This window comes from Myotis brandtii, unplaced genomic scaffold (genome assembly GCF_000412655.1).
Source record: "Myotis brandtii unplaced genomic scaffold, ASM41265v1 scaffold1464, whole genome shotgun sequence".
NCBI classification, from domain to species: domain Eukaryota; kingdom Metazoa; phylum Chordata; class Mammalia; order Chiroptera; family Vespertilionidae; genus Myotis; species Myotis brandtii.
The window spans coordinates 551641-566341 of NW_005355263.1; the positions used below are offsets into that span (position 1 = coordinate 551641).

General features: G+C 40.2%; 2 protein-coding genes across 2 annotated transcripts in view; one reads left to right on the forward strand and one right to left on the reverse strand.

The window, feature by feature from the left end:
- CMSS1 (cms1 ribosomal small subunit homolog (yeast)) overlaps nt 1-14701 on the reverse strand; it is a 387195-nt gene that overhangs the window by 72746 nt on the left and 299748 nt on the right. The gene's annotated exons all lie outside the window — the stretch shown is intronic.
- FILIP1L (filamin A interacting protein 1-like) overlaps nt 388-14701 on the forward strand; it is a 288366-nt gene continuing 274052 nt past the window's right edge. The window contains exon 1 of the mRNA XM_005861237.2: nt 388-502. The gene's annotated coding sequence lies outside the window, so the exon portion shown is untranslated. The remainder of the gene's footprint in view (nt 503-14701) is intronic.

Here is a 14701-nt window from a genome sequence, read left to right on the forward strand (position 1 = left end):
AGAGCAGCTGGAGCACAGACATGCAAACACACACACACACACACACACACACACACACACACACACACTCACAGAGCCTATACCTGCCACTACTTGTCTGCTCTGGGCAGATGGCTCCTGGCTTTTGGGTCACCTCATCCTGCAGCCCAGTCCAGTTAGGTCCTTTCTTCTGTGGAGACTGGCAAGCCGTGGGGTGAGGGATTCTGCAAGGTCGCCTGTCTTCAGAGTATGAAGGACACTGGCCGGCGAGTGAAGAGGGTTATATTTAGTGTTTGGGCCCAGTTAGTGTTGGGCTCCCCACTGCCTCTCCTTTACAGAACTGTTAGTGGCCCCTGGTTGCAAATACTCTGTGGCTTTGAAGCCCCCAGAACGAAAACTGAGAGTGTGTGCAAAAAGAAAAGAAGAAAACATTGGTGCTGGTCCTTGGATCCCACTATTGGCTTTTGGTGGGAATAAGAGAGGACTGCTGGGTGTGATCAAGCAAAGGTGCCTGTGCGGTGAGGTAAGTGTCTCAATCGCTTCTGAGGACAGGCTTTGGGGATGTTTCTGTGTAATCCAACATCCGGGAATTGCCAACACTGCTCTCCAGGAGCAGGATCTTCTGGATATAATCAAGGGGATGCAGTAATCTCAGGTATGATTAAGGGCTTATGATGATGATGATTTTTAGACTAATATGAGTAAGAGGGGCTTGCAAAATAGAACTATGCTGACAGTTAGTTTTGCCAAAATGGTAAGCATGCAAGAAAACCAAAATGAAATTTTAAATTGTTCTCCTCTTAAGAGTAAGACAAATGGTTAAAAAGTTAAAAAACGGTTTGGGCAAATAACTTTTCTTGTTAGTAGCTTGATTTTATAAGCTGATGTGAATGATCAATATATAATTTCAGAACCATCATGATGTGATGAAAATGGAGAATTATACTGGATAGGCTAGATTGGAGAGGAGGAATTCTCTTTTCATGGAAAGACAGAAGAAACTAACATAAAATGGCAACTAGAGTGCATTCTTCTTTATTTTTGTTCCCATTTCCTTAATGCTAAGATTTGGTGAGTGGGAGACAGAGAACAGAGGCAGACTTTTGAGGCAGGGTTTTTGGAAGGTCCTGGGGGGTAGTGGTGATGGTTAGCTATCACCTCAAAGAACATGATTGGATATCCACTGCACATCACAACTCAATGTCAAATAGGAAATGATGCTGGATTGCGCCAAATAATACCAGAGAAAGTTCTGCTCATTGTACTTGCTCAATGGGAGTATTAGTCAATGTTTAGGGTGATTGCATAGTTTTGAATACTGGAGCCCCCGTCAACAGACAATATAAATATGTCAGCTATAATACTTGACATAATCATTGATATTTCTCTTTATAATGACAGATGATCACATATCTTACCCCCCCCCCCCCCCCCCCCCCCCGATTACAAGAGGTGCAATGCATATACAGGGGTGGGCAAAAGTAGGTTTACAGTTGTGAGTATGTAAAACAGTTTATTCTTGTATTAGGAACAACTAATGGGTAAAGCGACTTTTGCCCAACCCTGTATTGCTTACTCACACTCACCATGCTCCATGTTTGCACCAGGACTGTATAAAGGAGGGCATGCAATATCGTACTACTGGAGAGAATTCTCTCAAATTAAGGCAATATTCCTCCAGCTGCAACAAAAATGCTTTTCCTACAATGACACTTTCTAAGATATAGGTATACCTTGTTTTATTGTGCGCTGCTTTAATGCACTTCGCAGATGTTGTGTGTGTGTGTGTGTATGTGTGTGTGTTAAAACAAATTTAAGGCAAGACCCTCCACCAACAAAAAGATTACAACTCACTTTAGTATGATACTTGCTTTATTTCAGTGGTCTGAAACTGAACCACAATCTCTGAGGTGTGCCTGTATCAATTTTCTATGCCTCAAAAACAAATATTCCAAGTAAATATATCTCCACAGAATCCGTTAGTTGACAGTATTATGAAACTCCTATAATATTTAATTAAAAATCAGCATAAATAATTTAAGAGCTATTTGCTACTAAAACTTTTTGAAGGCAGATAATGTTTAGGGTTATTTTTACTTTTTTTCAAACAAATATGTAGGGTAATTAAGGCAGGTCTACTCTGAGACTTTTCCAAATAATTTCCCAAAGCAATATGGGTTTGGGTTTTTATGATAACCAATGCAAAAAAAATTGGTAAAATTCTGGGGCAAAGGAAAGTATTGATTATAAACAAAGAAGTACAATTTTTAAAAAAAGTTTAGTTTCCAAGGATGGGAAAAAACTAAAAGTAAAGGGCCCTGTATTCTCTCTTCAGAACAGAGTTCATATTATTCTTTGTTTTAAAGCAAAATTTTCATTACTACTGAAATACATGCCTTGTTTCTCTAAAATGTTGGATTAAAACATTTTTAAAATGTTAGTTGCTTGAACTACTGACCACTAGTATTTAATAGCAATTCATGCTGAGCACAAAATTAGTTTTTTTTCCTGTTTCATTATAATTAGGGGAAGCACTTTTATAGTAAAGGGTTTAATTTGTTTTCTCACTTGTTTATTCATTCAGCAAATGTTTTAGAGTGCTTACTATGTGCTGGGATTTTTGGGATGCAGCAGTGAATTAGGCAAATATGGTTTCCACATGCTGAGTGTAGGAATCTCCACAGAGGGTCCAATTACTGGTGATTTGAACCTCTGTATTGCTCATATTGTTTACCATGTAAATAAGTGTTTTCTCCCTCATTTCTGATCAAAAGGAAACTTAAGGACGCCCTCCCCCGCAATTATGTTTTTCAACTTTATAAAGGTTATTTAGTGTCTGTGAGAATTGGAGACAAGGCCACAGACTAAGTAATCAAATAGTCAAATTCGAATACACATTGTAGTGCAAGTTCCTGCGCCTTCTTGAAGGATGCTGACATTTCTGCTGTTCTAAACTACAGATATTAGACAAAAGGCTCCCATCCTGGTAGGTTGTTCCTTCAGAATTGGGTCAGACAGGAAGTCCCTAAGGAAGACATTGGAATAAAGTTGGTACTATAGTCTCATAGCTATCCCGGATTCCAATGTGATGGAGGTTCAAGATGTCTCTGTCTAGTCTGTCTGAGAGAACTGGGCAGTCACTGGAGGCTGCATCTGAAAGAGTGGCCGTCGTGTGTTTCTCACCTTGGTGGAGAGATGTTATGAGGGCATCAATCATAACATCTATGGCATTTTATGCCTATGAAGTGCTTTACATTGTTTATGGAATTTCAGTATAAGTCACTCACTTGATCCTATGGTTGTCCCACGCAAAAGGAAAGGCAGGTATTATTCCCTGTTCAGCAGGTGGAAAACTAGGTTTTAGTTGTTGAAGAGACTAGCCCAGCTAATTTCTCTCTAATGCACAGTGTCATTAAGTAATTTCTAAAATGAAAGACTAGAAAAAATCTGAGTTTTCAACATGAGTACTCACAGCTCCTACCTACTGCTTGAGGTGGAAGCAGACACTGGAAACTATGCCACTAGGGGAGAGTTTCTGGGCTCCCACACACATCCTCTTCCTGCCTCCATTTCCCTCTGGGTACTCACCCTGCAGTTCTTTCCTCTGGCTCTTGAAAAATCAGTTTAGTTACTAAAAGAGATAAAAGCTACTGCCTCCCTCCCTTTCTTTCTCTTTCTTCCTTCCTTCCTCCCCCCCTCCCCCCCTCCCTCTCTCCTTCTCTCTCTTTCTTTCTTTCTTTCTTTCTTTCTTTCTTTCTTTCTTTCTTTCTTTCTTTCTTTCTTTCTTTCTTTCATTTTGGACAGAAACAGCATAGTATATTCACCTGTATGTAAATTCAAGTGGAGTTTTAAACTGTTAGTGAGTGCTACCACCAGCCCGACAACATAAAACACTGTCTCATCAGATCAGTGCTACTGCCCACCCAGTCTAGGTCCTGCTTCTGGTGGAAGCATAAGTGGGCCTTGAGAAAAGCAGTTCATCATGGGTAGAGAGAACATCACAGGAAAACAGTTTCTACATGGAAAAATGGAAAAGCATGGTCAACTGAGAGCCATGCCAAGATAGGCAGAGCTGCACAGAGCAGTCTTCGTGGAGGAGGAGGTCTTTCTGACATATTTTGAGAGAGCACACTGATCAGCTGTGACTAAGCTGCTGGGGGAACAGTGTGTAGGACACCAGACACAGTTAGCACTATCGGGTACTAGCCATGACCAATCAAACACACAAGACTTCAGTTCTTCCTTACATTGTCCCTGGAATTTATTGTCTACTTATTTAAAGTTTGCTGCAATTGTTTGGAAACTTAAAGCTACTTTTCCGTCCTACTGATGGCTGGAAACGAATGTCGTAGGTCTTCATGATGGGTCTAGGGACAATCCCCTCACCAGGGAAGTAGAATTCAGGGAGGATAGCGAGGTGGACAAGGCAGAGGCTGCTTCTGTGCTTCTCCTTAGAGCTGCAGCTCCTGGCCTGGAAACAAAGAGGCGGAGGCAGCTGCCTCTGAGCCCTGGTATTAAACTACCAGGTTGTGACGAGGGACACCAACATCTTGGTTTTCAGCTGCTCTGAACATCTTCACACGAAGCTATTTTAAGAACCTTTGCATTTGATCAGGGAGCATGCGGGGTTAAGCCTTGTGCTTTTCATTTTAGTTTTAGCTTCTAAGCAGGTGCACTTAGTAGTTCAGAATTTAAAAACATTATTACTATATATCACCCCAACCAATGCGAAAATAACTTTATATTAAGGGGAAAAAGTATGTTATTGAGATGGAGACTTGTTCCTTAAATAAAATTAGTTTTTAGGAGATTAATTTTAAAAAATCAGTTATTTTCCATCATAATTTTTGTTTGGCAATTTTTGGTTAAAAAAATAAATAAGACCATTTGGCTAGAGTTAGAACTATCTATAACTATTTGTGCTAAGGCCCATAATGTAACCCTATATTCTATTTATTATGCTTAGAATATTGTGGACAAGGATACCAGCATATTACGGACATCCAGGATCATCTGACAATATCAAACTGTGATTTCCCTCTTGAACTTTGACAATTAGAGAAAAATATTCTCTAAAACTCACCCCACTCCCTGATGCCACATAGAGCTGAAACAAAAGGAAAGGCAATACAAAACAAAACAAATTTTTAAAAAAATGTTTTAAGCTAAGCATTTGCAAATCCCTGTAACATTTACATAGGTATTCCCCGTCTGTTGAAACTATTCTCTAACGATCTACCAGACACACATGCATTGGAACTGGAATTGTTCATTCCAGTTTTATGTCATGATTGTTACCATGGTTATATGATTGTATGAATTGTCAAATTTGCAGGATTGTACACTATACAAGGTGAACGTTACTGCATGTAAACCATCCCTTAATAAAATAAATGCAAAAACGATGTTAGAATCACTACCTATGTGGCTCTACATTAAAAGCCTTCCATTGCAAACTTCAATTCACAGATTCTGGTTTCATGTTGATGTACTGGAGTGCTTGCAGAGGTTTTCAGTGGGAAAAAATAAAAACAGAAATGTTAGGGTACTAAAATAAACAAAGGAAAAAGAAGCCGTGACAAACAACTGGTATAGTCCACCCCCACTCGTCATTTTACAGATGAAGAATTGAGGCCTGTGTGTTTTCCCAAAGTCTCAGAACTAGTTAGCTGCAGAGAAAGACACCTCTGTTTCTAGAGATAGTTAAAAATGATCAAGCTACAGAAATTCAACTTTCTAATCACTCTCCTGTGACACTGTCAAAATTGCACGGTCTGATGGAAAAAGCCACGGGCAAAAACCTCACGTAGCTGCCTCCCAAATGCCGTGTTGAGAAACTGACCAAAGACTGCTGGCTTCTGCCAAATACACAATTACAAGGGAAAATCAATTCATTTTAGTGATCAGTAGACATTATTGCATGCATGGTATCTGTTAAAAGCAAGAGTCACCACCCCGTTGCCACCACCACAGCCTACACTAACTATGGGAGAGTATCACGAAAAAAGATGGCCCTGGTCATGTTTGGGAGGGGCAAACATTTATTCATTGATTTATTTATGTAACAAACAAATGCTAGGCACTTTCTGGATCCTACAATCCAGAGTTGATCTTGGAATTATAACATAGTAACATCTAGATAAGGAGCAATGCTCAACCATTAGAACATAGTAAGGGATGTTTGAATACAGAGATATCAGACAAAATCCCTATTAAAACTAAACCAATCAATGAATGTTTTTATTATAATACATAATGTCTAAGAGCATGGGCTTCCTTGGATGGCATCATGGGTTCTAATTTTAGTTCTGTGTGATCTTCAAGTTACTTAAACTTTCAAAGCCTTCAGATTCCTCAGTCATAAAATGGAGACAATAACTGTACTTTCCTTGTTGGGAGCAATAAAATGAGAAATATAAAGTGTTATATTTAGTGGCACATAAGTGTTCAACAATCAGGAGCTATCATTATTATTATTATTAAGACAGAAAACCCCCACCATGGTGGCATAGATTGGGTCTAACAAAATTCTATCTTGAAAAAGTAGTATGGCCATAGCTGGTTTGGCTCAGTGGATAGAGCGTCGGACTGTGGACTGAAGGGTCCCGGGTTCAATTCCAGTCAAGGGAAAATGCCCAGGCTGTGGGCTCCATCCCCAGTAGGGAGCATGCAGGAGGCAGTCAATCGATGTTTCTCATCATTGATGTTTCTATCTCTCTCTCCCTCTCTCTTCCTCTGAAATAAATAAAAATATATTAACAAAAAAAAGTGGTATGCCAGGTACTTCTCAGAAATGAATAAATGCTACAAGGCCCAGAACACACACAGACACAAAACTTTGGATTCCTTGGACCAAATTAAGAACATTGGGGCTAGAAACATCATCTAGAAACTGAGGGACCTGATATCTGAATGATGTGTTATCTTTGGGACCCTAAGAACCACTACTTTAAACACTACACACCCACGCACAGGTATGAATTTAAAATGCCAAATTTTGTGGTTTTGGCATTTAAAAAAAAACATCAGAAAATTGATTATTTAAAGCAAAGCATTAATTTCCTTAATCTATGTTAAAGATAGAAATATCTATCTTTCCTGAGATTCTCTAGCCATAGTCAAGTGACTATTTCTCCCCCCCCTCCCAATTATTTTGCTCTTTCCTGCCATAAAATTTAAATCATGTAATGAAACTTCCACACTCACAAAGTGAAAACTTCTGGGCTCATAGCCCAGAGGATTCTGAGGAGACAATGAAATTCCTAAATGTGTGTAAATTATTTCAGAATGGGAAATGACTTCCCCCATGTAGCAGTAATTATATAACACTACCTTGGGAGAACGTTAATGGGAAAGCATTAAATGACTCCTTTTAAAACAAGGCACTTCCACAAGGTTTTACTTGTTCTTTCCTAATTTGGAAAGACAGTATTTGTACACAAACTAGCAGGTTCTACTATCCTGATGTTAAGTGGTTAGGTCAGCTTTCAGAAAGACTGTACTGATGCATTAGATACCTGCCCAGTGTGTGAAAGGAAGACTCCAACTCAAACTATGACGGCTGTAGATCCATCACTCTTCTTTTTTTTTTTTTTTTTTTTTGCTGTATTATCTTTAACTAAGTACAAAGACTCTCCCAATCATATCACATAGAGATCATTTTACCCACTGCTGTTTGCCACCAGTCTCTTGTCTCTCTCCAGCAATGGTGAAGCAGATGCTCTTAGAGCAGCGGTTCTCAACCTGTGGGTTGCGACCCCTTTGGGGGTTGAACGACCCTTTCACAGGGGTTGCCTAAGACCATCGGAAAACACATATATAATTACATATTGTTTTTGTGACTAATCACTATGCTTTAATTATGTTCAATTTGTAACAATGAAATTGGGGGTCACCACAACATGAGGAACTGTATTAAAGGGTCGTGGCATTAAGAAGGTTGAGAACCACTGTCTTAAAGTAAGCAAAGTGACCAGGAAATTCCAGTACCTGCAAATTGCTGAAGGAGGCCCGAATGCCTACTGAAGCGAGAAAAACTTTAATTTACCCCAAATTCATATGTATTTAGTAATTTTCCCAGATGGTATCATAAAACTACAATCATGACCTAAATAGCCTAGTTGTTTCAGCGAGAATTCTATTATTATGTTCTCATCCACATCTGGATAGTTCATTTGTACAAGGCAATTTCAGTTGCAGAGAGCTCAAAAGGTCCAGCCAGGTCTAGTGGAACTAATCTGTATATAAATAATAATTTTTTTGAGACTATGGAAGAACATAAAGATTTTCACTTGTACCTACAGCCAGCCCTAAAACAGTAGTTCAATTTGAACTGGTAGCTACAAATTTACATCTCTTGGCTGTGTTTCAAAATATACAAGTATTTAATGCTTTCAGAGTTAGATCAGATACATGCTAGTGGCAAAATGCCAGTTGCCATTTTAATGGGACTTTTGCATATCTACCCTTTGCCCCACTGACCAGAAAACATTTTCCTTGGAGTTTCCTTTAGCACACTTCAGTTATCTTACTAATTTTCAGCAAAATTATACCTCATTATCTACAGGGGATTGGTTCGGGACCACTGAGGACACCAAAATCTGCATATGCTCAAGTCTCTTATATAAAACTAGAGGCCCGGTGCATGGATTTGTGCACCAGTAAGGTCCCTCGGCCTGGCCTGTAGGGATCGGGATGAAACCAGCTCTCTGACATCCCCCAGAGGGGTCCAGGATTGTGAGAGGGCGCAGGCCAGGCCGAGGGACTCCACTAGTGCACAATCAGGGCCGGGGAGGGACTGCAGGAGGGCTCTAGGGTGTGTCCAGCCTGTCTCGCCCAGTCCCGAATGGCTGGACCCCAGCAGCAAGCTAACCTACCAGTCAGAGCGTCTGTCCCCTGGTGGTCAGTACATCAGAGCGATTGGTCGAACGATCGAATGAATGGGTTGGACACTTAGCATATTAGACTTTCATTATATAGGATGGTATAGTATTTGTATATATCCTATGCACATCCTCCTATATACTTTAAATCATCTCTAGATGACTTATAATGCCTAATACAATGTAAATGCTATGTAAATAGTTGTTATACTGTATTGTTTTGGCAAAATGACAAGAAAAACCATCTCTACACATTCAGCACAGATGCAACCATCATAGGTCTAACTACAATAGTACATCAGCAACAGTAACATTTTTCTTAAGAGTATTTTCTGTCTGTGGTTGGTTGAATTGGGGGATGAGGAACATGTAGTTATAGAAGGCCAACTGTAGCTCCTTTTTTTTTTCCTTCTTTTTAAGCAACAAAATAACCTCAGTTATTTAAAATTTTCCAAATGTGAGAATATACTACAGGAATCAGAGTGTAGCTCGCGATCAGTGGAACAACCAGTCGGACACCACATGCAGGAATCAGATGAGGTTGAACTCATTGAAGGATTTACCCAGGAAGCTTACATTCTTAGCAGGAAGGCGAGCAGCATGCCCATGCACAGGCAAGGGTGTGAGCTTCTGGATCCTACAACCCTTACCAGGGAAGCAAAGTTACAGATGAGGATGCCCATGCACAAAGGCAGATCTCCTTTTCAACTAAGATCATTCTTTAGCTCTCCACTGCTCTTTGAGCCAAAGTGGGGTTTCTCAAGACAGTTCTTCACAGGGTGACTACAGACCCTTTGCCACCATTTCCTGCTATCTCTAAAGAGTCCTTCTTGCTCCAGAGGTCATGCTGTATCTTGCATAATCCTGAGGTTACTAAATCTGGCAAGAGGGGAAGGTCATTGGAACAGACCCAGGTCAGCCAACATGCAGAATGGGTGCAACCTACGCTGGCTTGGAGGAGACCTGAGCTTCCTAAAAGTCTGACATCATCACCTGCAAGTACGTCTCTGGGTTATTTCAGTCTAGAAGGTTGTAATTCTGCTTGTAATGGTATCCTGACTGTACCAAAAAGCGGTTTCGGCATGACTCCTTTTAAAACAAGGCACTTCCACAAGGTTTTACTTGTTCTTTCCTAATTTGGAAAGACAGTATTTGTACACAAACTAGCAGGTTCTACTATCCTGATGTTAAGTGGTTAGGTCAGCTTTCAGAAAGACTGTACTGATGCATTAGATACCTGCCCAGTGTGTGAAAGGAAGACTCCAACTCAAACTATGACGGCTGTAGATCCATCACTCTTCTTTTTTTTTTTTTTTTTTTATGCTGTATTATCTTTAACTAAGTACAAAGACTCTCCCAATCATATCACATAGAGATCATTTTACCCACTGCTGTTTGCCACCAGTCTCTTGTCTCTCTCCAGCAATGGTGAAGCAGATGCTCTTAGAGCAGCGGTTCTCAACCTGTGGGTTGCGACCCCTTTGGGGGTTGAACGACCCTTTCACAGGGGTTGCCTAAGACCATCGGAAAACACATATATAATTACATATTGTTTTTGTGACTAATCACTATGCTTTAATTATGTTCAATTTGTAACAATGAAATTGGGGGTCACCACAACATGAGGAACTGTATTAAAGGGTCGTGGCATTAAGAAGGTTGAGAACCACTGTCTTAAAGTAAGCAAAGTGACCAGGAAATTCCAGTACCTGCAAATTGCTGAAGGAGGCCCGAATGCCTACTGAAGCGAGAAAAACTTTAATTTACCCCAAATTCATATGTATTTAGTAATTTTCCCAGATGGTATCATAAAACTACAATCATGACCTAAATAGCCTAGTTGTTTCAGCGAGAATTCTATTATTATGTTCTCATCCACATCTGGATAGTTCATTTGTACAAGGCAATTTCAGTTGCAGAGAGCTCAAAAGGTCCAGCCAGGTCTAGTGGAACTAATCTGTATATAAATAATAATTTTTTTGAGACTATGGAAGAACATAAAGATTTTCACTTGTACCTACAGCCAGCCCTAAAACAGTAGTTCAATTTGAACTGGTAGCTACAAATTTACATCTCTTGGCTGTGTTTCAAAATATACAAGTATTTAATGCTTTCAGAGTTAGATCAGATACATGCTAGTGGCAAAATGCCAGTTGCCATTTTAATGGGACTTTTGCATATCTACCCTTTGCCCCACTGACCAGAAAACATTTTCCTTGGAGTTTCCTTTAGCACACTTCAGTTATCTTACTAATTTTCAGCAAAATTATACCTCATTATCTACAGGGGATTGGTTCGGGACCACTGAGGACACCAAAATCTGCATATGCTCAAGTCTCTTATATAAAACTAGAGGCCCGGTGCATGGATTTGTGCACCAGTAAGGTCCCTCGGCCTGGCCTGTAGGGATCGGGATGAAACCAGCTCTCTGACATCCCCCAGAGGGGTCCAGGATTGTGAGAGGGCGTAGGCCAGGCCGAGGGACTCCACTAGTGCACAATCAGGGCCGGGGAGGGACTGCAGGAGGGCTCTAGGGTGTGTCCAGCCTGTCTCGCCCAGTCCCGAATGGCTGGACCCCAGCAGCAAGCTAACCTACCAGTCAGAGCGTCTGTCCCCTGGTGGTCAGTACATCAGAGCGATTGGTCGAACGATCGAATGAATGGGTTGGACACTTAGCATATTAGACTTTCATTATATAGGATGGTATAGTATTTGTATATATCCTATGCACATCCTCCTATATACTTTAAATCATCTCTAGATGACTTATAATGCCTAATACAATGTAAATGCTATGTAAATAGTTGTTATACTGTATTGTTTTGGCAAAATGACAAGAAAAACCATCTCTACACATTCAGCACAGATGCAACCATCATAGGTCTAACTACAATAGTACATCAGCAACAGTAACATTTTTCTTAAGAGTATTTTCTGTCTGTGGTTGGTTGAATTGGGGGATGAGGAACATGTAGTTATAGAAGGCCAACTGTAGCTCCTTTTTTTTTTCCTTCTTTTTAAGCAACAAAATAACCTCAGTTATTTAAAATTTTCCAAATGTGAGAATATACTACAGGAATCAGAGTGTAGCTCGCGATCAGTGGAACAACCAGTCGGACACCACATGCAGGAATCAGATGAGGTTGAACTCATTGAAGGATTTACCCAGGAAGCTTACATTCTTAGCAGGAAGGCGAGCAGCATGCCCATGCACAGGCAAGGGTGTGAGCTTCTGGATCCTACAACCCTTACCAGGGAAGCAAAGTTACAGATGAGGATGCCCATGCACAAAGGCAGATCTCCTTTTCAACTAAGATCATTCTTTAGCTCTCCACTGCTCTTTGAGCCAAAGTGGGGTTTCTCAAGACAGTTCTTCACAGGGTGACTACAGACCCTTTGCCACCATTTCCTGCTATCTCTAAAGAGTCCTTCTTGCTCCAGAGGTCATGCTGTATCTTGCATAATCCTGAGGTTACTAAATCTGGCAAGAGGGGAAGGTCATTGGAACAGACCCAGGTCAGCCAACATGCAGAATGGGTGCAACCTACGCTGGCTTGGAGGAGACCTGAGCTTCCTAAAAGTCTGACATCATCACCTGCAAGTACGTCTCTGGGTTATTTCAGTCTAGAAGGTTGTAATTCTGCTTGTAATGGTATCCTGACTGTACCAACTTGTTTGTGTGTCCCTTTGAGGAGTTAACCTCTTCTGATTTACTGAAGTGTCTTGGTCTGATTGTTTCATGGATCCCAGCCTACCACTGATACAATAATTTCATATTTTTTGCATATCTTACAGCACACATATTTTCTGACCAAAACCCCAGAAGGTATATTCTGACTGCCTTGATTTCTAGACTCCCAAGGACAATTCTCTCCAAACCAATCAAAAAGTCTGATGATGAAAAGCTATGTAAAATGAATGACGTCCAAGATGAGTTTTAAGTGAGAAAGCTCATTGATAAATAGGGTTGTTTGGTGAAAGAGAGATTATAAGGCACTTTCAAAAGCTTAATTGCATCCCAGGTGGATGAAAACCTGAGTCTGAGGTATGTCATATGGAGAAGGGAGAGTGAGAACAGTAGCAAGTATGGGCTTCTGAAAAGGGAACTAATCTTCTGAAACGTCTCCTGGGATGCCATCATCTTGAGCTAGCAGTTGTTTTTCATTTCTACTTTCCAAACTACCTTTGTGTAAGGATTAATGACCTTCCCCCAGGCCATTAACTTGGACTGTCATTAATCTCCAGGAAATACCTTGTCAGTACTGCTTAAAGGATACAGGAGAAATGCTGTGTGTTAAGTTAAAAATGGTTAATTTTACAGCCATTTAACTACCTTTTTCAGTGATTACTGAGCTTTCCTGGAATTCCCTTTTGCCTCAGAATTAGCTGACATGTTAATCACATTTTAGTCTTACTTGTAGGCTATGAAGTTGTTAGACAGGAACTGTAAATGGTAAAAAAAGAAAAAAAAAAAAGCGCCTTTTTGGAGGATAAACTGAGTTTTCAAAAACATGTGTTAAAAAGGATGTTACCAGTCTAAATCCCTACAATTTGCATGTGTTTCACGAACTTGGAAAGGAATGTTGCCACCCCCAAATCAATATTATTGGCCAAATTCAATAACACGTTATTTCTATCTTAATCTTTAGTAGGAGAATACATTACCTACTAAATCAGCTTTGTAAATGGCTTAGAAAAAACAACACAGGCATTAATATTTGTATGCTGTTAGAGGAAACTGAAATAATACTTCTTGTTAAGTGTTCTTGTGAACACCCTGTCCAAGACAAGGTTAAAAGAGCAATAGCTGTAGCTAACTATAGTACAAGAAACAACTCATCCATAAAGCTCCCTACAAATACAAACCATATCATGAGGAGAAGTTAGATAAAGGCAAATATTTTAATAGGAAGATTAGAATGACAGCACAGATGAAGTTTTGGCTGTTACAGACAGAAGTGACTATAGAGGTAAAAACTATGGAAGGAAAGAAACAAGGATGACAATGGCTGGACAGTGAGCCTGCTCCCGATAAAAAGGGTTGTTCTCAGCCACTCTCAATGGTAAGGCAAAACACAGTGTTTCCCTCCCCTCTTTTCCTGAATTTCTTGAGGAAAGTTAACAAGGTGAGGGCATTTGGTGTAAATCACTAAAGCAACAGGGCTACCCTGTCTGCACTTCTGCAAAATTGGAGGCCCTTCACCCAAAACTTTGGATTCTTAGGTTTTGTGAAAGCAGGCCTTGGTCAGCCAGCTCTGCACTGGACTCTTCTCTGCCTTGGTCACTGTCCTCTGGGTCTTGAGAAGACAGGCCTGTGCTCCAAGCCACTGTCCTTTAAACAAAGTCGTGACTGCTAACAGTTTTGTTTGCTAAATCTCCCTGGAGTATCCCAAACAAAATGTGGTTCAATTTTTTTGTAAAAAAAAAAAAAAAAAAAAAAAAAAAAAAGAAGAAGAAGAAGAAAAAGAACAGAAAAAGAAGCCCAGAGTTCTAAAATAAACAAACAGAGATAACTGATATAGTTAACAGTCTTGGTGCGACCACAGCTATGTCATCTTGGTCTTCTGTTTCTTGCTTGGGCAGAGGTCAGGGTGAGCCATTTAGTGAAGAGGCCTCCAACCAATCCACCTGAACACTCGGCCAGAGCAAGCTGCCATGTGGCCCCACCCTGACACTTGGCATGATTGTGGGGGGTGGTGTTGGGCAGAGAGGGCTATCTTTAAAAAAACAATTTTTTTTGGTTAATCCTCACCCAAGGATATTTTTTCATTGATTTTAATTTTTTTATTTAGTTATTTTTTTCTTTATTGATTAAGGTATTACATATGTGTCCTTATTCC